The 12,606-nt window shown below is 34.0% G+C and overlaps 1 long non-coding RNA gene across 2 annotated transcripts; it reads right to left on the bottom strand.

The window, feature by feature from the left end:
* Positions 1 to 2,331: 2,331 nt before the first annotated feature.
* Positions 2,332 to 12,341, bottom strand: LOC127863893 (uncharacterized). 2 transcript variants are annotated; one of them, XR_008041236.1, is made up of 7 exons: positions 12,201 to 12,341; positions 9,744 to 9,824; positions 7,750 to 7,839; positions 5,579 to 5,655; positions 5,099 to 5,202; positions 4,005 to 4,213; positions 2,332 to 3,134 (listed from the first exon to the last, which is right to left on the bottom strand). It is a non-coding gene; the product is annotated as an uncharacterized LOC127863893 (long non-coding RNA). The 2 variants fall into 2 exon arrangements; XR_008041235.1 differs by having other exon boundaries at positions 4,009 to 4,213.
* Positions 12,342 to 12,606: the final 265 nt, after the last annotated feature.

Raw genomic sequence — 12,606 nt, 5'->3', positions numbered from 1 at the left:
TGTCTACATGTATTTAAAATATGTCTTAAGTTAAAACATGTAAATATACATTTGCATTGCAATGTTGATAAGCAAGCTTTTAACAGACGCTATATCCTTATGTATGTTGGTTTGGTGGCTGCTTTCTGACATCTTATAGGTGTATAAGCAGGTTTGAAGGACGCCAACCAATCACGCCGATGGCTCCGACCCTAAACGTTTTCTAGCGCGTCTATACAGCGCCTGTAGAGATAACGATGCCAAAGATGTGTTTCTACGGCGTTTCATACGCACTCTCTTTATAGCCTCTTGCAAAAGTCATATTCAATGCATTTGAACGGCGACCCTATTTGAAATAAGGTCAAAGTAATCGCGGCGACATGGCGCCTATGCCTAGTCGCTGCGCCAAACGTTGCCGGCGACTGCATAACGAGCACCTTTGCGTTCTGTGTATATCTTGGAGGTCGTGAGTGCGCCATGCAAAGACCGATATGCTGAACTTGGGATATAATGGTTCAGCGATATTAAGAGAGCTATTTCATAAGTGATAGTAAATACGCGAGTACGCGATAGTTATCACGTGCACACACTTAAATTATTATGTGCGTTACACTATTATAACGTGCGCTCTTGATAGTATTACATACGCGGGCGATAGTATTGATCATGTTCGCAATAAAATTATGAGCGCACGCTACAGTTACTGTGTTAGAATGATATAGCTAATACGTGCGCATGCGATAGCTATTAAGTGTGCACGTAAGAGTGATAACGTGCGCATGCAATAGCTATTAGATGCACACGCGATAGCTGATCAATGAGAATAGGTGTTCGTTAATTTTTACTTAAGCTTTTGAAGTATTTATAAAATGATTGCTTATCACATAGGGTACGATTTTATAAAAGAAATATTTAACTTCATAATTGTAAAGGATTGTTAATGTGACACTTCGAGTGCACAGAACATCATTTGCAGTAGTGCATCGTTTTGAATAATATATATATATATATATATATATATATATATATATATATATATATATATATATATATATATATATATATTTATATAGAAAACAAGAGCTGTCACCATAGGATAACTTATGCCCCCTATAAACGCTTGATAGAAGTTATGAGCTTTGTTCGAAACATAAACGCAGATTTTATAAACTTAAACGCGGACCCTAAGTTCAAGGTCAAGGTCACAGGGGTCAAAATTTGTGTGCGTATGGAAAGGTCTTGTCCATATACACATGCATACCAAATATGAAGGTTATATCTCAAGGGACATAGAAGTTATGAGCATAATTCGAAAAATAAACGCAGATTTCGAAACCTTAACGCGGACCCTAAGTTCAAGGTCAAGGTCACAGGGATCAAAGTTTGTGTGCATATGGTGCCTTGTCCATATTCACATGCATAGCAAATATGAAGGTTATATCTCAAGGGACATAGACGTAATGAGCATTTTTCGAAACCTAAACGTAGATTTCGAAACCCAAATGCGGACCCTAGGTTGAACGTCAAGGTCACAGGGGTCAACATGTTTGTGCGTATGGAAAGGTCTTTTCCACATACACATGCATACCAATTATGAAGGTTATATCTCAAGGGACATAGTAGTTATGAGCATTTTGAGAAACCTTAACGCAAAGTGTGACGGAAGGACAGACGGACGGACGGTCCGATCACTATATGCCCTCCCTTCGGGGGCATAAAAATCGATTATCGTTAAAGGCACTGTAGTTGCGTATTTTTTATAGTTTTTATTTACACGGTTATTATAATAGCAAAATTCATGTTCGACTGCAGACGTCTATCGCAAAACGGACCTTATGATTATTTTTTTCCTTACGATACCTATTTTAAAACATTTCTATATTTGAAGTACCCGTTAATTATATTAAAGACATACAATCAATTAAATGTAAATGAAAGATTTGGATATATCTGGCATTCAGCGAGTGACCTTCATTTATAAACTTGACAGGCTGCATCATCGAATGAGCAACCAACTATACAAGATATATATGTACATAAATATACAATATGAACTTAATCCGTAATAACTCATAACAATAAGTTACTGTATTTATTCTTGATTTTCAGATACATGTTAATTATTCGATTGTGTATATTAATCAGTAGAATGCAAATTGTCAAATAGTCAAATAATATCAATCTGTAATTCAATTCTATCCGCAATTGTATAGAAATACTGTGTAAGTGTAAAAAAGACCGAATAGCCAAAACATCAATTATTATTCAACTAAAACTGTTTTTATTTAATATTAATTTATTGACAGTTGAAACACTTGAATTCAAATAAACAAACATTTTGCGCAATACATATGCAATTTTGAAAACTAGCCCAGGAAGTTATATTTATGACAAGTGATTTTAATTAAAAAAGATTAGACAATACTCATCTTAGATATCTGATTCATTTTGAACAGTAACTTTATACAACATAGAGCAAAATGATTAGAAAAGTACACTGTATTTGATAAATAACTAACTTGGTCAAAAAAGCAACTAAACTGAACAGTCGTTAAACATAAGCTACACAAAGGAGTCACTGATCAGAATCGGGAATAAAATTTTGCGGACACATTTAGTAATGAAGCTTCATATTGTGTTTTTTTAATGAGGCAAGCAGTAGTTGTACACAATATTTGATTCATATAATTTCATAGTTGAGCAGGTAATTTTACATTATATATTTATTAAAGCAGTCAACAAAGCCTCATCCTTGAAAAGAAGCAATTTATTGCAGCATATAGTAAAGCGACCAGTGTGCCATGACACTGGTATAAGGCAACAACATATTTTGTTTTTATTTAGATTTTTCAGTCATAAAACGGTTTTGTTTAAATGTTGTATCACTGTCAATGAGATGAATTGTAAGTCTTCAACTTGATGTACAAGCTCTGCACACAGATGTATTCCAGAAAGTAGGCTTTATGGAGGTCGCCTTTAGTGCTGCTCTAGATGGGGAACTGATCATGTGTCAGTGGTTCCCATCTCCAGGGCATCTGGCCTTTTCATGGGCGCTGGCAGTGACTTGGGCGCTACCAATCGAGCCAACTGAAGGGTGAGCACCTGTTCCAGCAAGATCCTCTCCCTGCACTTTCCATGAGCACTGCACATGAAAACTGACACAAAAACTGCATGAAATATTCATTTTATTTCAGTATTTGCCTTATAATAAGACACTGAAGATATGAACATCAGATTCTGTAGTTGAAAAAAGATGCACACTCGTTGAAAACAAACCCTTTTCTTTTTAAATTAAAAAGGGGTAATAATTATAATTAATTGCCAGGAGAAAGTGATGGGCCTTTTTTGAAGCATAAAGCTAATGATGGTGTCCTAATGATAAATCACATAAAGTAAAAATACATAATATGTCACTGCCAGCGTATATTGCGTATGTGTGTGTGTGTGATAGAGAAAATGTCAAAAAATTAATAACTATTTTAATATGAATATTAAATATCACACACTATGACAACATATACTATTATTTGTATAATTTATATGCACATTATGTAAGTTGCTGCTTATATGGGATCCCCACCAGGATTTGAACCTGGATTTCCTCTCCATATGGAAAGGTGTGGTTGCTTACACTATAAGGATTTTTCCAGTAACAGCAATATTGTTTACAATTATTTCTGTCAACTACATTTACTATTATCAACTAGTATAAAAATGTAAAACAAACAGATAAAGTCAAATACATGTACATGTGTACAAAGTACACGTGCTTGGAAAGTGGAATTATTTTATCCCAAATTTATTCAAGAAAGAGTAATGTACAAAAACATTATTTAGCTTAATAATAAAATTAACAATAATGTTACAGATATTAACACTTAAATTGTTCTTTTCAAAGTTTCCATGATAAATTAATTAAGAATACATCAAAATTTACATTGGCTAATGTTGCTACTGATGATTCAAGGGAAAACAATTTTTAATTTTCAACAACTAAACAGTTTCATGTACTCGTAACTACATACCTACCAAGCAGTTAAGGTGTGCTGGTTTATATTCGCCGGCTGAATGCCCGTTTCTTACATCACAAGCTGAATGTTGACTATCATCTTCTGTATGTAGTTGTAGCCTTGGGGAAGCCATCATTGGTGATGGAACCCCGAGAAGTTAGCACACAACTACTCCGCAGGGAATCTGCCAGGTGGCTGGACAAAGGTGATGGGGCAATGCACATCTGTAATTGTTATGTTTAAGTTTATGGTTTATACAATATGAATATTTTACACCGCACTTATAACTGAAATCAAACACAGTTTGAACTGGATATATATATACGTGTATATGCTTGCTTATTTGCTATTGTTAGTCCAAACATTAACATATGAAAAATGAAATAATTTAATGTGATGTTTGAACTCCAGGAATGATCTGTATCTGAGATGTCTTCTGTGACTTGAAGCCACAATCAATCCAACATTAATTTTTATTTAAAATAAATCGCCAGTTATAAAGTCTATGACAGTTATACATTGAAGTAATTAATCATCTAAACGCTTCATACATTTTTAAACCAAACCAATAAACTTTTCTTATCAATACCTTATTACAGTACATGAACTAACTACAAGACGAGAATCTAAAAAAACTACTGACCACCAAAAATGTCAAAACATATTTACAAACTCAACATTTGAGTGTTTTGGACAAGTTCTTCCTCGGATAAAATAAGAAATGTGAAGTATATGCATTTACGCATATAGTACTGTACATATTTTTCTAAAATATTTAACTCATTACAATTAATATATTATCAAAACAAAAAATGCTTACACTATTTGTCTCGAATCATAAGAAACATTAAAAACATTTACTTACACATGTTCCATATAGGTGAAAATACAATACAAAAATTTTAGGTTTCAATTCACTCTTATTAAAATATAATAACATTACGAACAGCTAAACTAAATAATGGTCTCACAGTGACAAATGTATATATAACAAGTATTTAATCATTTTGTTATAAAATGTACCTTGTTGGAATGATATGCCACACTCTTTAAAAGGCAAACTTTTTGCGGTTTGTCAGATCCGAGCCAAATATTTGCACAGCGGTTACCTCATGACTCTCAATCACATCTCAGATGATCTGTCCTCTGACAAAGTGCCGGAGGGCTGTCTGGGCTAACTATGGTGACCTTAAGCCGAATCGAACGTAGCTGCCTAGAAGGTAACCGATGCAGACTCATCACTGTACATGTAACAACATGACATAAGAAAACAGATTGAGCCACATACATTAATTTTAAAATGTAAACATTGTGACTGTCACTGTCATCCAACTTGTGCATGTGAGGTTGATCAACCAGTTCCAAAATAATAGAACTAGCTGGATGTATATGTAAACCTTTTTTTTTCAACATGTTTCACACCAAAGAATATCTTGCTCCAAGCTGTTTTGCACCTCCATATGTATAAATTCCTTCTTTATTTGAATCTAACCTTTGAATGTGGGGTTTATGGACAAATTCCCTATAAACTGAACTAGCCTGAGGTACATGAAATCTTTTTTTTCAAAAGGTTTTACAGAAAAGAATACCTTTATCCATGTAGTTTTGAACTCCATGCGTCAGTTCTGGATGTAGGCCATCTGGTTCAACATCTTAGTCGTGGACACTGCAGTCATCAAGAACTGTATAATATTATTATAACAAGGGACAAAATTGTCACAAAACCAGGTTTTCATTGTGAAAAAAAAATCTGATAAAGGGAGAAAACTCAAACTGAACTTTTGAAATGAACAAACAAAACTAACCCCCTTTGTAAGTTTGTTTTTAAAAAAAATCTATTTTTAGTCGTGGCGACCTTGACATTGGAGATATTGACGTGATTCTTTCGTGCGACACGCCGTCCCATGATGGTGAACAAATGTGCCAAATGATTTTAAAATCTCACAATGAATGACATAGTTATGGCCAGGACAAGCTCATTTATGGCCATTTTTGACCTTTGAACTCAAAGTGTGACCTTGACCTTGGAGATATCGACGTAATTATTTCGCGCGACACACCGTCCAATGATGGTGAACAAATGTGCCAAATGATTTTAAAATCTGACAATGAACGACATAGTTATGGCCCGGACAAGCTTGTTCCGCCCGCCCGCCAGCCAGCCAGCACGTCAGCCAGCCAGCCCGCCCGCATTCGCCAATCTAATAACCAGTTTTTTCCTTCGGAAAACCTGGTTAATTTTTCCTTCGGAAAACCTGGTTAAAAACCTGGTTAAAAAGTAATATCTTATTTAATTAGGACAGTGAAAAGTCAAACTGAGGACAGTGTAGCATTCAAATAGGGACACGCAGCAATGCAATGCGGTTGTAGTTATATGTGACCCATCCTGTTCAATTTAAGTGGATAACTGGCACATATTGCAGATAAAAGTTTTTATGAGCCCCACTTTAAAGGGGCCTTTTCACAGATTTTGGCATTTTTTAACTTATTCATTAAATGCTTCATATTGATAAATGTAAACATTGGATCGTAAAAGCTCCAGTAAAAAATCAAGAATAAAATTAAAAAAAGGAAAAGAACATGGCCCGGAGCAGGTTTCGAACCAGTGACCCCTGGAGTCCTGCCAGAGTCCTGAAGTAAAAACGCTTTAGCCTACTGAGCTATTCCGCCGAGTACACATACTTGACTAATTTTATACCTTATATAAGCAATATTCGTAGTTTCACAAAATTTAACGACAAAAACAGAACTCTCCAAATTATTCAATCGTTTCGCGTTGCAACGCTTTATAATTTTTAGGTTTTAAAATCGTCAAAAGATGCATATAATGGCTATATTAGACCATGGTAAATGTTCAGTATTACTGTTTCCTCACAAATATCATAACTAAAACGAAAATTTGCGGATCTGAAACAACTTTTTTCAATTTTGTCAATTAACCAAAGCGTGAAAAGATCCCTTTAAAGACAAATTTAATCCCTTAGCCAACAATATACATGGCACAGACAAATTCATTCTTTGAAAAGCTCAATACCTTATAAACATTAGAAAAAACTTTTTTACGCATGCCACAATGTTCAAAGAGAATTGTCTACATAACAAAATGACAAATATCCAAAAAATTGTCACAGATTCAAACAGAAATATGTCCAAATGACACAGGTGCCCTACATTCCACTTATGTCTGAAAACTCCAATAATGTCAAAACATGTATTATCATTACTCACATATCCTTAAAATATAGCTTTCAGTTATAATTTTTGATTGTCTCAGTGGTAACATGTTTGATTTTGTTACCAAAAGTATATAGTCAAAATTCCTTGGACCAGTTTTATTAAATATAGTAATTATAGTCCTAGGCTATGACAGATTTTCACACAATAGTATTCATAATGCCTTCAAAAATTAACACACTACTTAATACAAAGTACTCATTCACAGGGCTTTTTTTCCTATTTTTGTGGAGCGGCCTTGGCCCCAACCCTCCTTTTGTGAAAAAAAGAGTCGCGAACAGTTCAAAATTGTGAACAAATGAGTCAAAAACTGTTCAAAATTGTGAAATAATGAGTCGTGAACTTTCTTAAGTTTTGAAAATTTGAGTCACAAACTTCTTGAAATTGTGAAATTTGAGTCGCCAATTTCTCAAATTTGTGAAAAACGCCCATTCTCACAGAAGGAAAAAGCCCTGATTTAGCTATCTATGATGCATGTTGTTTTATCACCATGATCCGTACAAATTATTTATCTCAGAGTCCTCACTTCTTTGAGTATTGCAGACTGCCTGAGCTGGGTAATGTAGTCAAGTGAATTTCTCCAAGCTCCGACATCAGTGTATAAAGCAAACTTGTCCTGAAGATTAAAAAATTTATTACTAAAACACATAAAAAATACAAATTATACTCATGAACTTAATGAAGAGCTTGAAAACTGTATAGATCTCATGTCAAATTAACTAATTATGCTGTAATAGCTTGCATAGTGAGTACTGTGTAGTGACTTGCATGGTATGTAATGGCTTGCATAGTGTGTACTGTGTAGTGACTTGTATAGTGTGTACTGGCTTGTTGCATAGTGAGTACTGTGTAGTGACTTACATAGTGTGTACTAGCTTGCATAGTGTGTACTGTGTAGTGACTTGCATGTGTGTACAAACACTCAAGCCACTAGAGCCTGCATTGTCATTGGTTATCACTTTGGGAGCCACCAATTAAAGCCTCTATAACGCTCACAGTCAATGAAAATTTTGTAAAGTATTTCGTAAAATAAAGTAAACACCTTAAAAATCAGTGTTCCTTATAGCAATAGCCACAATTTCAATGCTGGATGTGGTATGATAACATATATTTTGTAGATACAAAATGCTCGTTTTATTTATTTGTGACACAATTAATTCCATGTTATTAAATCGAATTAAATTTGTAAAACAAGAATAAAAACGCGCATTTTGTATCTACAAACATCTATTTTATCAGACCACGTCTGGCGTTGAAATTTTGGCAATTTCCATAAGATACAATGATTTTTAATTGTTTAGCTTTATTTTACGAAATATTGAACAAAATTTTCCTTCATTTTGAGTAGTAATGTTTCTTTAAGCATTGACAAATATAACAATGTAATTTCATGTATTTCATAAAGAAAGCAAGTTGAAAGATCCCCCAAAAGGGCAGTAAATGAAACCAGTAGATAAGAATTACTAGTAGCATATACTACACCTACAGAGCATTTTAGGTCAATTTAGTATAACCCTTAATTCTTAAAACTAAGTTAGTATCAAACAATAATCTAGTATTTCAGGAAGTGTTATGCCAGTGATTTTATTATCTTTTTTAAAGTGATTATCAAATTAGAATTGAGTACTTACTTTATAACTGCATTTCTTGTATAAACAGAATGATGAGAGGGGAACGCTACCTTAGATTGGGTAGAGTTTTTCATCAGATACAGTGACATAAATAAAATTAACCAAATAAAGTAAATAAACATATTTCAATTTAAAATTGAATAAAAGTTCAGAACAATCATTGCTTTCAAATGAACAATAAGCTTGTTTTAAAGCAACGATTAGTTTTCATCTGAACATACAAGTTAAATTGACAGTGGTTTAAAGTACATAACCCTTATAAACGATGGAAGAAATCTACATCAGTACTTGTTTATTTATTGCTTATGGAAGCACTTTTTTTGTCATTCAATGCTTTCGTGTCTGCTTTCAAGTTTTATTGTCATTTTAATCTGATTATTTTGCAAATAACTGATAGGAAAGATCAAATGTACATACTTTAATAAACCAGATATGTTTACAATGCTACTAGCACTGTCTTTTAAAAATGCCTACAGGTTTTATCGCTATGAATTAGAACAGGAAAAACTATTTCTTTACATTCACATTATCGACTTTCTGAACAATGTAACAAGAACTAAAAATCTAGTTTCAAGCTCTTTATTGTTAGTTATCTTTATTAAGACAGCTTCCGATTTTCTTGCACTCATATTTGCTGTGCTCTTATTTGTTGCAACACAGTAAATATGGCTCGAGGATTGATACGGACAGGATTTTGTCAATTATTACAGATCAAACTGCTTAACATGACTAATTGTTAAGTTTTGATATCAATCTAATTTTTTTTTTATAAGAGTTGTAAGCGAATAAAATTGATTGCTTGCTCAAAAACACAGTTTTGTAGCTAAATGCAACATGCGTCATATTACACAATGCCATGAAAAATAATCTACAGGGTTTAAATACTTACCTTTCCGTTGTTTAAACTTCAAGTAGGCAATGGACTGGTCTCACGCCTGGCTTGGATACTATAACGTCACAGCTTTTCGAACTGCAGTTTAAAAATAACAATACTGTTTGGATTTCAAAACATGTTTCAATTAAATAGCGACATTTCATTTATATATTTACTGTATTATTATATATTATGCCCTGACAAGCTGTGTTGGAAGGCATAGGCTATTTTGTAATTTATATGTATAATCCCAGTAATGTGTTTGTACATGTACTATTTAGTTTATATATTAGAGCACAAAATACACATTAGGCATATTTTTATTTTCCTTGAAAACAAGATGCTGTGCTCACTGCCCACACAGGCTTATTGCTCGTGTAGGATGACCCATTTCTAATATTTTAAGTACAAACTGTGTCAAGGCCAAAGTGAGGTTGGCTTATATGCGTCATTAGGCCATTATTTGACTAAAATTGGATATCATTAGTATTTCTCCAGACGCAATAATAGTTGATGAACAACTTTTCAACTCAGCAATTATTTTTTCTACAAAAGGCAGTTTTAAATTGTAACCCTATTTTAAAAAACACACAATCAAAGTAAGCAAAATTCATGTCAAGATTTCACATTTTAGGAATTATTGCAAAACAAAAAGAAATGGAAAGCCCTATCAAATATCGATAAATATTTAAATTGCTCTAATTGCTTATTGATTGCTCAGCACACAAAAACCATAGTGTCAAATTTAAGTCAAGTTAAAGTATTCTATATTAGATCTTTATTTAAGCAACAATGGTTTATAATATTCTAAGCGAAATATGTTATATTATACATTGAAAATATTTATATGTGCTTTATTATTTGCCAAAATTCAATTTGATAATCATTTGGATTTTTATGCTATTGTATGCATTATGGGATAATGCAAATTGGTGTTTTTGATTATCAGGACCAGTACATGCATATTCAGTATCAAACAAGTGGGCTTTGAGGGTAGCCAGTCCTGTGGACCGTCCCCTCCCAACAGTAAAGGTCAATCCCTGCGCTAGACCATCCTATGGATGGATTTACTGATGGCCAACACAATCATTATATGTGTCCTGCATCAAGATGTCAGAGGCATAAAAAAACTCTGTATAAATAAAACTGTAACTTTTAATGACTTAACTTTGTTTGCTACCTATCAGCAGTGTGCGAAATTCGCACTAGCCTGAAGGGTTTTGGCTAGTGAAAATCCATTCGGGCTAGTGGGAACAATTTAAACATTTATATAGTCGGGCTACTAAGAAATTTTACTTTATGTAAGAATTTGGGCTAATACTTTAAAATCTGAATTTCGCACACTGTATCAGTATATGAAACATAGCAGCAAATATGACACAACAACTTAAATTTCCTTCTCACAAAATGACTAGAAGACTTTGATCACATTATAACTGCAATGCATTGTAGTTAGTTCAGTTTTAGATAATCAATATTTTATGTATAAAGGTTTGCTTAAGTGGCATCTCTATAAAACCTTCAACAGGGTATATCTATTGCTGTAATTCAATAGCATGAGATGATCCTTAAAATGACTGCCAAAATAAATGAAATAATGTTATGTACACATACTTTCCTATCAAACAGTATGGAATGACCAATGGAAATCTGTTGCCATCTTCTTCAGTTCGTGTCTATTATCTCGATCTTCTCAGTAATCGAGAATTGTTTATGTTTGCGTGTGACAGTATTATGCGTATCCATTTTTGCGATGTATTTCGTGTACAGAGACAGAATGACCAGTTGCGAAATTTAACGACTTATAGTACAGTAAACTGCCATTATAACCTATGCAGGGACACTAATTAGTTATTTCTTAAATATTAAAAACAACCCCGGCTGTGTGCAAACAACACTGTCACTAATCGACTGTTTTCATGCTTCATTGCATGCCATAGTAGGCCGCATTACCGGTCTGCGATAAATGGGCGTTACAATGTACTTCAAACAATCTTGGTAGAGTTCCAACAGACGATGCTTCATGCCAAATATCTATTAAAGTCTTAAACCTCGCAGTTTTAGAGAGATTTTTTTTCCTTTCGGTTGGCATGCAATTCTTTGAAAAACTTTCACATTTGGCCAATTTACATCAAGACTGGCCCATCGATTTAGTAGGAGATGTCATTTAAGTAAAAATGTTGACACACGACCCCCCCTAGACGGAAAAGACAGGTCATAATAGCATAGATGAGCTAAAAAATAACAGGTTTTTTTTTTAAATTGGGAATTTTGGGGTACGAATTGAGAAAAACTAGGCATATTTGGCATTGGGAAAGGGTCCGACTATCGGACCCATGAAGGCAGTAGAAACAGGCCTCAGGCAATTCATCAGGAAGTTAGAGGACAGCCAATTTTGGGACAGACGGATCATCTAGTAGTGGGGGTGTAAAAAGGGCCATTTAGAGGAAACATTTCTTTATTAATAAGTACCTTTTTCCTCCATGGATATGGTCCTGCACCATAATTATACACAACTTCTTCTCTGCACGAGAGATGACACTGGCACAGTCACCTGTAGCGTCTGTCCAGTGGCAGAATGTCACGGAGGGCAACAACATACAAGCTTGGTAGACCCTCCCTCCTCAAAGCACTGCACTTTGCAATTGGGGTGTGTGGAGTCATTTACAAGCCTTCCAAAACTGCCATCTTCTGTAGTTTCATCAAACCTAATTGAAAGAGAAATAAACAATAAAAGATTTGTAAAAGTTAATCAATATTATACATATTTAACCATATAGTATATAAAATTTTATAAATATTTTATATTTATATGCAAGTCACTACAGTGGCACATACACTATGTAAGTCATGAAATTGGCATACACACTAGGTGAGT

This window comes from Dreissena polymorpha, unplaced genomic scaffold, assembly GCF_020536995.1.
Source record: "Dreissena polymorpha isolate Duluth1 unplaced genomic scaffold, UMN_Dpol_1.0 chrUn056, whole genome shotgun sequence".
Classification (NCBI taxonomy): domain Eukaryota; kingdom Metazoa; phylum Mollusca; class Bivalvia; order Myida; family Dreissenidae; genus Dreissena; species Dreissena polymorpha.
The sequence above is the reverse complement of the archived record's forward strand: the minus strand, read 5'-3'. Positions and strand labels throughout refer to the sequence as shown.